Source organism: Vipera ursinii (genome assembly GCF_947247035.1).
Source record: "Vipera ursinii genome assembly, chromosome: 9".
Classification (NCBI taxonomy): Eukaryota; Metazoa; Chordata; class Lepidosauria; order Squamata; family Viperidae; genus Vipera; species Vipera ursinii.
This window is the reverse complement of record NC_139523.1, coordinates 19467035-19479355: the sequence shown is the minus strand read 5'-3', so window position 1 is coordinate 19479355 and position 12321 is coordinate 19467035.

Below are 12321 nucleotides of genomic sequence, written 5' to 3'. Positions count from 1 at the left end.
GTCATTCTGCTGCTTAAATTGCCTACCCCAACTCCATCTGTAAGCAATAGGGCAGAATATTGCAACTGACCAAGATCTGATTGATTTCAGCAGTATATAGGCCTGGCTGGCTAACTATGATGTCATTTCACATTGTTTCAGTGAAGGCCTAGAGCCGATGTGACTGAATTTAGCCAGATATAGAATGCTATCTATGGAGCTGAAGAACTGACGAGAATCAGCTTTTTGCACAACACTCTTGGTGTATTCTGCAGACCCAACTGACAGCATGTTCCAGTATGACATGTGAGCCCAGAAAATTGGGTTCATTGAATAATCATGGTCCAGACATGAACCACCTCCAAGTGGCCTCAACGACTTTCTACAACAGGGGTGTCAAACTGCCAGCCCGCAGGCTGGATGCGTCATGCCAAAACTGCACCAACCCCATTGCTGGCCACGGGGAAAAAAAAGTCACGATATGTCGCGACACGTCATGCGACGTTGCGAGTTTGACACCCCTGCTCTAAAAGAATGCAAATGATCAGCTGTCTGCAAGGAACACAAATCCTTCCATTCCCCACTATTCAGTCAGAGCTGAAGAAGTTTTTTGCATGAGAAGGGAAACGTCTTCCCAAAAAGTCAAGAAAGTCCAGTTGCCTCTTGAAAAAGCACCTTTGGGACAACCATGACCTGGATGACTGAGAATCTCCACAGACGTTTGGCTATGCACCTTGGGATCAATACCCTTTGAATTGTGTGGAAGTATGAACAGATTACAGGAACCATTTGTGTTTCAGTTTGAGATGCAGACAACAGACTCATGCCCGACAGCCTGTACTGTGTTCAGCAGTGAAGGGACATGGGGCAGAAAACATCCTGCAGAAAGCACAGCTCCACAGCACAGTCCTTTCAGCAGTTCCAAGAAGGCTCCACACCCTTTTACACTACTCAGGTGACCCTGAGGACACAGATAAACCTCCAAGTGGCCTCAATGACTCTCTAAAACAGGGATCTTCAAACTCGGCCCTTTTATGACTCATGGACTTCAACTCCCAGAATTCCTCAGCCAGGCACACTGGCTGAGGAATTCTGGGAGTTGAAGTCCATGAGTCATAAAAGGGCCGAGTTTGAAGACCCCTGCTCTAAAAGGATGGAAATGACCAGCTGTCTGCAAGGAGTATAAATCCTTCCATTCCCCACCATCCAGTCAGAGCGGAAGAAGCTTCTTGGATGAGAAGCGAAACGCCTTCCAAGAAAAACAAGAAAGTCCAACGGCCTCTTGAAAAAGCACCTTGGGACAACCATGATCTGTATGACTGAGAATCTCCATAGACATGGTTCAGACAACAAGCAAAAGTCACCCTGGATGGGAAAGAAGTGCAGTCCAGTAAACGGTATTTGAAGACCATATTTTGATATCAGTAGGTAAAATAAAGAGACGCGGTGGTTCAGTGGGTTAGGACGCTGAGCTTGTTGATCTGAAGGTCAGCAGTTTGGCGGGTCGAATCCCGAGCGCCGCATAACAGAGTGAGCGCCTGTTACTCGTCCCAGCTTCTGCCAACCTAGCAGTTCGAAAGCACGTAAAAATGCAAGTAGAAAAATAGGGACCACTCCGGTGGGAAGGTAACAGCATTCCGTGCGTCTTTGGCGTCTAGTCATGCTGGCCACATGACCACGGAGACGTCCTCGGACAAGCGCTGGCTCTTCGGCTTTGAAACGGAGATGAGCACCGGCCCCTAGATTCGGAAACGACTAGCACGCATGTGCGGGGGAACCTTTACCTGTTTACCTTTACCTTTAGGTAAAATAGAATACAAGTAGTCTTACAACCACAGTTGGGACCAGATTTTCCATCGCTAAGAAAGGCTATTATTCAATGCCTCTCGTCTGCTTTTACATTTATTTATTTATTTATCACCGATGTTGTGGGAATTGTGCCGCTGTTAAGTGAATCATACGTTTGTTGATTTTGCTTGTTGGAAGCGGGCTGGGAAAGCCACAAATGGTGATGATGTGACCCTGGGACCCTGAAACTATTGTAAATATGTTCTGGTTGCCAAGTGGATCTGATTTTTGATCCAATGATTATGAGGACGCTGCAACGGTTTCAAGTGCAAGGACCAGTCGTAAGTCATTTTTTTCAGGGCTGCTGTAACTTGGAACGGTCACTAAATGAATGGTCGTAAGTAGAGGACTACTTGTAAGCAAAGATGTAAGCCGATTTGCAATATAACATAGGGATTCTTCAGTAAACGATTTACCCCAGTGGTGGGATTCAAATACCTGAACAACTGGTTCTCTTATTGGATGTAGGCCTGCGCCTCCGAGGCCTAAAACGGACTTCTGGAAGTGGCATCCATGCACTTCCAGCAGACCGTTCTAGGCCATTCCTAGACTGGACTTTTAGAAGCAATGCACATTCAGCCAGTTCTCCAAACTCAGCAAAATTTAGCTACCGGTTTTGCAGAACCGGTGCGAAGCGGCTGAATCCTACCACTGATTTGCCCTCTTTTTAAAATTGCCCAGAGCTACAGGTATGTTGGTCAGAAAAGCCACGAACCCTCCCAAATTGAAAAACAGTCATCCTCAAAGGATACGTGCATTACAAGGATGGTAACGTAGGTTTTTGAGAGGGAACATCTACCTTAAGTCCATCTGTCTTTCCATCCCTCCCCTTTTCTCCATTACATGTTCTCCGTTACATGCACACAACACTAGGACAATTGTGCCATAGGAAAATGCACTTGTCTACATTCATAACCATCTTTTCAAGTGAAATGGCTCCAGGTATCTCCAAAAGCCAATTAATTAGTTGACAAATGAGTGTCTAATCCAATTAAGACCTATTTTCCAGGGTGTAATGAAAAGGGTTTCAATGCTGGGAGCGGTAGCAGTGGAGTTAATTTTTTAAATGGTCAATTTGGCCTCTAAACAGGAAAAATAATCATAACATCTTAAAAAAGCGTTTATTCACAAATCGGTCACCCACCACTGAGAGACAGCTGTTCTTGAGAAGGACAGCACAGAGACTCGTGTGTGAAATCTCGTGGACTTTAAAACATAGGGGTCAAAATGAACAACCGACGTGGGGAGCTGTGGGACATGTTTGCCCTCTTCACTTAATTTCAGGTCAAATGTGTGTGCCATTTTTGGACAGCGTTTGTGGTTTTTACCGGGCGTGTAACTCACAAAAATATAGCTAAGGTTTCCTTTGTGCTTGGAAACAGGGATGTTGGAGAATGAAAGGCTTGGTTTTGGGAATGCAGAAGGAATACAACAATACAGGATACAGGAAGTCCTCAACTTACCACAATTCATTTAGTGACCGAGGTTACAACGGCACTGAAAAAAAAGTGACTTATGACCCTTTTTCACACTTACAACCCTTGCAGCATCTCCGTGGTCATGTGATCAAAATTCAGGTGCTTGGCAACTGACTCACATTTATGACGGTTGTAGTGTCCCAGTGTGTGTGTGTGTGTGTGTGTGTGATCCCCTTTTGCGACCTTCTGACAAGCAAATTCAATGGGGAAGCCAGATTCATTTAAAAACCGTGTTATTAACAGCTGCAGTGATTAACTTCACAACTGTGGCAAGAAAGGTAGTCAAATGGGGCAAACCTCACTTAACTGTCTCCCTTAGAAACAGAAATTATAGGCTTGGCTGTGGTCATAAGTCGAGGACCCGCTGTATAACTCGAATCTCTGTGGGACTCGATCACGCCTACCTTGAAGAATCTTGAAGCCATCTTGAAAGCCTGTTGGCTTTTCTCTACTTCATCCTATACCAAACAAAATCAAGATGTAATTCCTTTGTAATTTTTTTTCCTCATACTTTCCACTTTCTTGGGACAGAGTAACCTTTTCTGAAAGTCCCGCCTTAACAGTTCATCTGTTGCTTCCTCCTTGCCGTAGGCCAGATCTCTGTTCCTTCAAGCAGGGTGACTTGTCCATATAGGCACTAATAAGCAGCTGCCTAGAACATCTTGTTGTGATTCCTTGCCAGCCAGTGGATCTGTCAGCTCAGTCTGAGGAATCAGAGGAGGAGGAGGGGCCTGGAGTGACATTAGAATCAGAGGAAGGTTCTGAGGAGCTTCAAGACTTACAGTTGGATGAGGAGACTAGCCCCTCTACTTGCGCTCAGGCTGAGACACAGCTGTGCTGGGACCCTGAATTGGACAGTGATGGAGAACAGTTTGGACAAATCCAGGATGCACGAAAGCACCGGCAAGAGAAGTGAGTAGGACAGAGGAATGCAACGGGGTGGCTCCAAAGGCAAAGGAGAAGGCATTAGGAAGCCACACCTTGGCTGAATTATAAAAGGGACGGTGTGGGAGGTGCTGGTTGCTGAAGGCAACCGATTGTGTTGAGGATCGAGTTTCTGTGGACTGTGTTTGTTTGCCTTGGACATTGAGATTCTCATGTCTGTGAGAATCAAAGGGGTTGGTTTCTTCTTGCGGTTCCTGCCTGTTACTTGGAAGAGGGGTTTCTCCTTGTGAGCATAACAAGGACTCATGTAGGCTGGGACAGAACACATCTGTTAAAGTGAGGTGCCAACATTCCAGGCAAAACAAACACATTAAAAGATGATATTTTTTTTAGTGTGTGCGTGCACGTGTGGCAGTAGAGAGACACCCTAACTGCTTGTTTTGTCTCAGGATGACAGTGTCTGGCAGCTAATTGATAGCTACCCCAATTGGAAACAAAACTAGGGATGACTCTCTGTCCCAGTGTATGCTTTTGAGCGATGATACTGCAGTCTGCATCCATTCAAGACATTAACGTGATTACTGAATTGATCCATCTTCTGAGCTTGCTCAGTAATGTGGATGATAAATTAACCAGATGGGTTGGCCAATGCACGACTAAGTCATCGAAAGAAAATCACCAAGTTAATAAACCAGGGGTCATAAGCCAGTATGGTAGAGTGGTAAAGTTATTAAGAAAAGATTACGGAGACCTACGTTCTGCTCATTTCACTCGTAGAAGCTTGTGTGTGTGTGTGTGTGTGTGAGTTTAGGGCCAGTAACCCTTTATCAACCAAAAGGGCAAAATTATATATGGGCAGTCCTGACTTACAACCAAGAGCTGACCTTGAAGGAAACAGGTAAGATCCATTATAAGTATTCCTTGAGTTACAACCATTCACTTAGTGACTGTTTGAACTTAACAACAGCGCTGAAAAAAGTGGCTTAGAACTAGTCCTCTCACTTATGACCATTGAGGCATCCAGACCGTCATGTAATCAAAATTTGGGTGCTTAGCCACCAGCATGCATTTAGGACAGTGGCAGCTTCCTGGGTGTGTGTGTGTGTGTGTGTGGTGTGGTGTGTCATACAATTGCCATTTTTTGAAAAATGTGTGCCAGTGTGTTCACAGATGATAAAGGTTATCTTATCGTATTTGCAATCTTCCTAGCTGGCCTCTAATAAGCAAGGTCAGTGGGAGAAGCTGGATTTTTTTAAAAATGGTATAATCCATTTTACAATTGCGGTGGTTTGCTTGATAATGCTGGCCAAAAAAAAAAAGTTGTAAAATCAGGCGCAATCCATTTAACAACCGCCTTGCTTAGCAATGGAAATTCTGGCCCCAGTTTGGATCATAAGTTGGAGGTTACCTGTAATGGCTAAGAATTTGGACTAAGAACAGGGAAACTTGGCTTTAAATCCCAGGTCAGCCACAAAAGTTTTCCTATGGGATTGAAGGTCACACAAAAGTTGGAGTAGTGGTGAAGATGCTAGTCTAAGCAGAGCCCAGTTCTTTTCCTTTCCTGTGCTCCAGAAACTGGGTGGACTGTTTTGCATTTCAACCCAAGAACGAAATGTAGTATAATCAAGATGCAGATCTAACCAAAAAAATATGGAATAATCCTTTGTAAGCCAGGCGGGGTTATGATGTCGTGAAGCACACTGAGTTGATCGAATACAAGCTTTGTTGAGCAAATTCAGTAACTGGGGTGCTTGTCCAGAGAGCAGATTTGGGGGAAATGTGAACAGCCCACCTGTTATCCTTTCCAACATAGATCTGCGCCTGGTAAGTGGTTGAATTCTTCTTTAATGCTTCAGTGGATGGTACAAGCAACTGAGTTCTCATATCCCAGGGACAGGATTGACAACCTTGACTTCCGCAAAGTAGAAATCTGGGTTATATTTAGCCAGGGCACTTAGCTGGTGCCTCCTGTACTTAGCACATTGTATTCCCCCATCATCTATTGATTATTGATTTATTGAATTTGTTGGCCGCTCATCTTACCACAGAGCAACTCTGAGTAAATCTACACGCCCTTTTGGTAATAGCAATAGCACTTATATACTGCTTCACAGCGCTTTACAGCCCTCTCTAAGCGGTTTACAGAGTCAGTATACTGCCCCCAACAATTTGGGTCCTCATTTTACTGACCTTGGAAGGATGGATGGCTTAAGCCGGTCAGGATCGAACTTCTGGTAGTCGGTAATAAAACAACCAGCTTTCCCCCCTCCCCCTCCATGTCCCCCTAAATGTAAAAAGGTAAAGGTTCCCCCGCACGTGTGTGCTAGTCGTTTCCGACTCTAGGAGCCGGTGCTCATCTCCGTTTCAAAGCCGAAGAGCCAGCGCTTGTCCGAGGATGTCTCTGTGGTCATGTGGCCGGCATGACTAGACGCCAAAGGCGCACGGAACGCTGTTACCTTCCCACCGCAGTGGTCCCTATTTTTCTACTTGCATTTTTTACGTGCTTTCGAACTGCTAGGTTGGCAGAAGCTGGGACGAGTAATAGGCGCTCACTCTGTCACGCGGCACTCAGGATTCGACCCGCCAAACTACTGACTTTCTGATCGACAAGCTCAGCGTCCTAACCCACTGAGCCACCGTGTCCCCAAATGTATTGGCCCATAATTCCCAGGATTCGCAGCCAATGGGCAAAAATGTTCCTTGGAATCCTTTAAAGGCAAAATTGTTAAAAAGTCATATCATGCGAAGATCTTGTGATGATTTCTTTAGACACTGTCCTCCATTAAGTAGGATTCATTTAGTTAGCTGAGGGGCTCAGCTCTTCTGACAAAAGAAGCAGGTATTGATTTAGAAGCAAGGAGACTGAGGTGAAGAATTTACAATTATGGCATCTCATTGCAAGGTTGCATGTTTGGGCTGCCGCCTGCAAGGATGCCCACAATGTTTGTGAAGCTGAAACCCTTGTGCAGCATGGGTTTCATGGTGAGCAATATTGAGAGGGTCCTGGTTGCATCTTTTTGCATGCGATGAACCAGCGGAAATGCAAAGACTTTAAGCAGACCTTCTTAAAATAAAAAAATATACAGTATATATTTTTCCGCTTTTTTATAGAAGCAACTCTGAGACCCTTTCAAGGCTGGAAACACTGGATCCTACTTTGTGTGGCAAACCCTCTGTGTGAATAGAGATGAGAAGCTGGTTTGCAAAATGTTTGTTGATTTGTTTTGTAAAACTGCTCTGGTTCTATAGCTTGATCTGCAAAAAATAAGTAGAGGAAGATTCTGAACGGCTGAAGGTAAATATTATCACTTGCTAAGTGATAGTGATTAAGCTCCCTTTACAGGTTTAAAGATGATTAAATCAACAGTTGTTAAACCTAGATGCATTTATTGAGATACTCAAGTGCATATATTTCATTGAGCTATTTTACTTCTGGACAGGTTGAAGTTATCACCTGATTTGCATAAGCCATTATTCTTTTACCACTGTGACTAGACTCCCACAACATACCAAGCAAACTGCAATCAAACCACAGTTTGGTTTAACACAATGCATGATCCAGGCTCAAGACACAGCGATCTGCTCTTTGTCTTTATTGGAAAAATAGTGGTGACCTTGCTTTTCCAAAAAGAAAAAAAAATAACTCTCTCTCTCTCTCTCTCTCTGTGTGTTTTCATGCAGTAAGAAGGAAGACAATTTATACAGAAGGAGGGGAAATTCTCCTCCACCTTTCAACTTTGTGGTTACTAGTCTTCTACTTAGCTGAAGCAAACAAAGCTGTTTATCTGTTGTGTAATTTTAATTCAGGATGATACAGAGGGCTTTTAATATTCTAGCAGTATATTCCCTTCTGAACACAGAGGCTGTGCTCCTAGATATCCAGCTAATCGTTGTTTCAGACTTATCTTTCATGCATTTGTCTGCTTTTAAAAAGTCATTCAACTCAGTAACCTTTCTGGCTGTATTTTGCAGCAAGCTATGTCATTTTACAGGGGGAGGATTCTGGCAGTGTTCTCATTTCCCAACCTCCAAGCTGGGGGAGGCGATTATTCAGTCTTAAAACACTGTAGGATCTCCGTCAAGTTGTGCTCAGCTCCAACATACACATGTGTCAGTCTCTTAAAACTAAGAAATATATGCTGAGTTTCTTGTAAGCAGTTCCTGTTATTGTTCCTCACCTATAGACCGGAAATCTTCTCATACTAAACCAGGGGTGGGGAACTATGGCTCTTTTATGACTTGTGGACTTCAACTCCCAGAATTCCTGAGTCAGTCATTGATTCTGGGAGTTGAAGTCCACAAGTCATTAAAGGGACCTTAGTTCCTCACCTCTGAACAAAAGCAAAGTACTTCCACCATTAAAGATAACATTCTGAGAACTTCTAGGGAGGAGCTACTTTAACCCTCCTCCTCCCAACTCAACTGTCTAAACTTCACTGTCTCTTGATCCCACCCAGGAATCCAGACTACGTTCCACTACATCACATCCTTAGAATTGTCTTGACACTCATGCAAAAACAGTTTGCCGTTTCCTTCTGGGAGGCCTTTTCAACTTCTTAGTCTTGTCTATAGTCCTGCAAACCGCCCCTCCAAATATTAACCAGGTTTAATTCAGCTTAGCCTTTTTGAGAATGGCCAAAGAAGAGGCATTCATAGGTAGAAGGCAAAAAGTTAAAATGGTGGCCGCAACTTGAAGCCTTGCTCCTATTTTACTTGTGTTGCAACTACCATGTTCTTTTTTATTTTTTTGACATACATACCCCGTGGTGTCACCTTTTATGACAAATATCTCTACCTCATGCTCTCCCACTTTGCCTAAAGTGACCTCATTTGATTGCCTGATCATCGTCAACATCCAAGAGAGAGATCAGACCCATGCTCCAAGTGGAGACACCAAATTTGGGAATTGTTCATCTTCTTATCTTTCTCCTTCATTTTACAAATAAAACCCAGAACATATATATAACCCCTCAGATCTTTCATGGTCCTACTGATGAAAGCGTCAGAGAACTGGACTCAAAAGATCCCAGCTGTGACCAGTACAGACTGCTACCTTATTATGGACCAAAGAAGACCTCTTTCCTTTTGTGCTTTTTTGCAATTTTATAAAGCCCAGAATAAGTTATAGTTTAATGACCCTTCTGTTCTGTGCTTTGCTTAACGGTGGGGAAAGGAACATGTCTCTTTGGAGCCGTGATGGATCATCCAATTTACACCCAACAAAATGAAGTGTGAGTGAAGCCGCTGACAAAGTGGTGGAGAATTAATTTCCATCAGGATTAACTAGTGGAGCGCTACGGCGAGAAGATTTTTAAGGGAGCCCAGGAAAGAGACTCATGTAATGCTGATCAGTTACCCCTTAGCACCCTTTAAGCAGGTTGTCACATTCACAGTTGTGATGAGTTGCACAGGATTCCTCCCTCCTTCCCTGCCATTTCCCCCCCATTTGGCTCTGGTGGAGATTTGCGTCTGCGTTAGTAGCTGCAAAAACTGAAATAGGGGGATAGTTGTTATTCCTGGATAATTAATTCAAAATATTATGGGTATCATCTAGCCAGCCATATGTAGGGCTAACTGTTATGTTGGTGTATATGCAAATGAATAGCCATTTGTTTGGCTGTTACTTACGATAATACAATTGTACTTTGCCTAAAAGGACTGTTTTCTCTTCCCATCTTCATTCTGCTCCAATATTTGCCGTTGTCAAGCTAAAGAAATCTGAATTAAGCGCATGAGTAGATTTGATTATGGTTTACATTTACCCACATTTTGGAAGAAGGACAATTCCCTCTCCTCCAACATATGAGATGTTTCTGCATCTCTGAGTAGGATCAGGGGAAAATATCTGCCTAAATAATTCTTTTAATATTTTTAATATTTATTTGTATACACTCTCTCTATGAGGGAGATGGGCGGTTTTAAAATTGGATGGATGGATAGATAGATAGACAGATATTTTTATTTTTATTTTATTTTAATCCCATTTATATCCTGCCCTTCTCCGAAGACTCAGGGCGGCTTACAATCTAAGAAGCACAATGTGCTTAGCAATAGCCTTCATTCTATGTATATGCCTGCTTATTAGGGCTTTCGCCCCCCCTAAGCGGCAATTTTACAAAGTCAGCTTATTGCCCCCAACAATCTGGGTCCTCATTTTACCTACCTCGGAAGGATGGAAGGCTGAGTCAACCTTGAGCCTGGTGGGATTCGAACCTGCACTGATTGCAGGCAGCTGGTGTTACTTAAGGAGGCATTAGCCCACTGCTCCACCAAGGCTAGATAGATAGATAGATAGATAGATAGATAGATAGATAGATAGATAGATAGATAGATAGATAGATAGATAGATAGATATGCATAAACAACTCTGTTGATATAAAGCAGGGGTCTTCAAACTTGGCCCTTTTATGACTTGTGGACTTCAATTCCCAGAATTCCTCAGCCAGCGTGCCTGGCTGATGAATTATGGGAGTTGAAGTCCACAAGTCATAAAAGGGCCAAGTTTGAAGACCCCTGATATAAAAGGACATCTGCATTATAGCAATGCTTTCATGCAGTCATCATGTTTGCAAACAGTCTAGTTTTTCCAGCAGTGCCTTGTCATCAATAGCCATGAAGATTCCTTGGAAACGCAAAAGCTTGCCGTTAATTTGCACACTTTCTTAGTTACTCTAATTAAACACACCACAATGTTCCAGGATCCGACTGTTGGGGGAAAAGAGACACTTCTGATTGAAGGGAGAAGTCTTAAACCTTCTCCATCAAAATGCTTGGAGCAGAAGCTGCTTTGTCTCTATTAATGCTTTTTTTTCTTCTTCATCTTTAGGGAGCAGTAATCAAATTACTCTCTTCGGCAAAGTAGGTGGAGAAAGAAGGGGAGCGGCCCTTTTCGTTGCTTTTAACATTGTTTGCTAGCCTCAGCTTATTCTGAGCTTGTTTTCCTGGCATTATCCATGAAAGTCTAGCTTATTCATCTGCATTCATCTCTGGTGACCTCTCCAGTTCTAATGCATTTCCTTTTACTATTATTACTTTTAGCTCGTCCCTTTTACTACCATTACTTTTACTTCATCGCTGAGGTTTTTCCTCTGTGGCTTTTTTTCCCTCCTTTTTTTCTTTTAAAAGAAGTGTTTTGAATGCGTGCTTCATCTTGAGAACTCTTTGTGACTAAAACTTCAGCAATCCTTTTCACAACAGTCATCCATTGCATCTCAGGCACCCGTTTTGCTGGTTGCGTTAGTCAAGGAGATGTAGATAATGTACACAGCATGACAGGACTGAGAGCCAGTTTGGTGTAGTAGTTAAGATATTCAGGCATAGGACACCGATGGCATACCCATGACGTGCATGTCAAAGATGACATGCCATTGGATGACATGCCAGTGTCTACCAACACCTGACAACAGCTGTTCTCAAAAGCATGCTCTATTCTTGCATGAAGGGATGCGGTGGTTCAGTGGGTTAGGACGCTGAGCTTGTTGATCAGAAGATCAGCAGTTTGGCGGGGCGAATCCTGACTGCCGCGTAGCAGAGTGAGCGCCTGTTACTCGTCCCAGCTTCTGCCAACCTAGCAGTTCGAAAGCATGTAAAAATGCAAGTAGAAAAATAGGGACCACTACGGTGGGAAGGTAACAGCGTTCTGTGCGCCTTTGGCGTCTAGTCATGCCGGCCACTTGACCAGGGAGACGTCCTCGGACAAGCGCTGGCTCTTCAGCTTTGAAATGGAGATGAGCACCGGCCCCTAGAGTCGGAAACGACTAGCACGCATGTGCGGGGGAACCTTTACCTTTTACCTTTATTCTTGCATGAATAGAGAACGAGGTGTGTTTTTGGAGGCTGCAAAGCCTGCAAAAGAGCACTCGCTAAGGCTGATTCAAGAACGAAGGCCTCATGCAACCTAGAGCAGCCTCAGGTAGGCTGCAGAGGCCTGTCAGCAGAAACAAAAGCTGCCTGAAGGTAAGCGATGTGTGGCAGATCCTGGGGATGCTGGGGCAATTGTGCAATTCTCCAAGGTCACGTGCCTTGAGGAATGGTGTGAGGTGCCTTTTTGAGTGGTAGCACGGCCTAGGGCTGAGGTCAAGGCCTGGGCCTCTACTTCAAGCCAGGCGCTACCCCTGATGTTCAGGGTGTG